Source organism: Sminthopsis crassicaudata, chromosome 5 (genome assembly GCF_048593235.1).
Source record: "Sminthopsis crassicaudata isolate SCR6 chromosome 5, ASM4859323v1, whole genome shotgun sequence".
Classification (NCBI taxonomy): domain Eukaryota; kingdom Metazoa; phylum Chordata; class Mammalia; order Dasyuromorphia; family Dasyuridae; genus Sminthopsis; species Sminthopsis crassicaudata.
In genome coordinates this window covers 219,372,527-219,375,055 of record NC_133621.1, presented here as the reverse complement: position 1 = coordinate 219,375,055, position 2,529 = coordinate 219,372,527, and positions in this window count along the sequence as shown.

The window sequence follows — 2,529 nt, the reverse complement described above, 5'->3', positions numbered from 1 at the left end:
TCCTTGGCATGGGCCTTTTCCTTGAGCACTATGGGCATCTGAGGCCTGCTTCCCCACTAATGCATGGGGAGGGAAATGGAACTAGAAAGTCCAACCGGGTTGAAACAGTTTCCACAATTTAATGAATAGCATTCATCTGTTCTCCCCATTCCTAGTTTAAAACTTTTTTTTTTTTTAAGTGTGTGGCAAGTTCTGGATCAAGCCACTTTCTAAGCATCACATCTAAGCAGCATCCAACTGGAAGGATCATAGATTTAAAGCTTTCAGGAACCTAAGATATTGGTCGGGTCCAATGTTCTCATTTCACAGATAAAAAAACTTAAGTCTCAGAGAGGCTAGTAATTTGTTCAAGATCACCCAGAGTCAGGGTTCCAACCTAGGACTTGTCACTAGCAATCCACTACAAGCCCCTTTCATCCTGCAGACTCTCTGTAGTCGTGGATGCAGATGGCTGGCTGAACTAGGAGCTGCTGCAGCTGGTAACATTCCACAGCTCATTCATCCATTTTCTTAAATATCTAGGACAGGGATTCTAAGTCAGTCTGCCTGCTTCCCACCAGCAGGTTTCAGCCATATTCAGAGACAGCTGATTAAGCCATTTATAGTATTGAATCCCGATCTCTGAAATTTGGCTCCAACTTTTTCCTCTCTTGGGAATTCTTTCTGAAATTCATGGCTAAGAACAATTGTTTTTATGTGTTTCCCTGAAAACAAATGAGTGGAGGAAGAGACATGATCAAAACATCAGGAAAAACATGCTGGGCTCCTGGCCTGGAGACCCTTTGAAGCCGACTTCAGAGAAGGTAATTATGGGTTCTCTTCAAATGGGCTTTGGTACCAACTGTCAGAAGCTGAAGTGTGGGCTGGAAGCACCATTGGCCTGAGTCATGCTGTCTGTACTTAGCAACGAATTCTGGGAGAACAGCACTTCCCTGAGTGGGGGATATGATATGACTATAGCCTGTCTAGCTTTCAAGTGACTGAAAATAAACACTGGTCTGGGGAGGAGCACTGGCTTTGGAGTCCAAGGATATGGGTTCAGATCTCACTTCTGTTGCTTACCGTAAATGGACCTCAGTTTCCATCTCTCTAAATCAAAGGGATTGGACCAGATGGCCTCTAGATCCACTACTGTCCTATGAGAATATCATCAGAAAAACCTCCCAACACTTTAGCTGGAAAGGTATTCACCGTTCTAATGCCCATGCTGCCACATTGATTTTCTTCTTCATGAGGCCATAGTACCAGAAAAAACTATATACCCATACCTATAATGTGCATATATTATATATATGTGTACATGTAGCATATAGATTTTATATATAAATGCCAAATAAGCATTATCTGTATGTACATATAAAATATATGTAACATATATCCTATTATTTATCTTTTATTCAATTTAATATTTTAAAAAAATTTCCCCATTTACATTTAAAACTTTTAACATTTGTTTTTTTAAAACTTTTGAATTCTGTATTCTTGCCTTTCTTCTTGTCCCAAGCCCTCATTAAGAAAACACATGTGAAGTTATGCAAAACATTTTCTTTACAAAAGTCATGTGAAAGAAAACAAATCGGCCTCCTAAAAAAAAAAAAAAAAACTTTAAGAAAAAGTTTTCAAAAAGCGAGAGTGAGAAAGAGAATGCTTCAGGCACAATTCTTTTTTTTTTTTTTTATTAATTTTATAATTATACATTTTTTTGACAGTATATATGCATGAGTAATTTTTTTTATAACATTATCCCTTGTATTCATTTTTCTAGATTTTCCCCTCCCTCCCTCCTTCTACTCCCTCCCCTAGATGACAGGCAATCCCATACAATTTTTTTTTTAAAGATATTCTTTTTTTTTTTTTAATTTTATTTTATAATTATAAAAAAGTTTTTTGGCAGTATATGTGCATGAGTAATTTTTTTTATAACATTATCTCTTGTATTCATTTTTCTAGATTTTCCCCTCCCTCCCCTAGATGACAGGCAATCCCATACATTTTACATGTGTTACAATATAACCTAGATACAATACATGTGTGTAAATACCATTTTCTTGTTGCATGTTAAGTATTAGCTTCTGAAGGTATAAGTAACCTGGGTAGATGGACAGTAGTGCTAACAATTTACATTCACTTCCCAGTGTTCCTTCTCTGGGTGTAGTTATTTCTGTCCATCATTGATCAGCTGGAAGTGAGTTGGATCTTCTTTATGTTGAAGATATCCACTTCCATTAGAATATATCTTCATACAACATTGTTGCTGAAGTGTATATTGATCTTCTGGTTCTGCTCATTTCACTCAGCAACAGTTGATGTAAGTCTCTCCAGGCCTCTCTGTATTCCTCCAGCTGGTCATTTCTTACAGAACAATAATATTCCATAACCTTCATATACCACAATTTACCCAAGCATTCTCCAATTGATGGTCATCCATTCATCTTCCAGTTTCTTGCCACTATGAAAAGAGCTGCCACAAACATTTTGGCACATACAGGTCCCTTTCCCGTCTTTAGTATTTCTTTGGGATATAAGCCC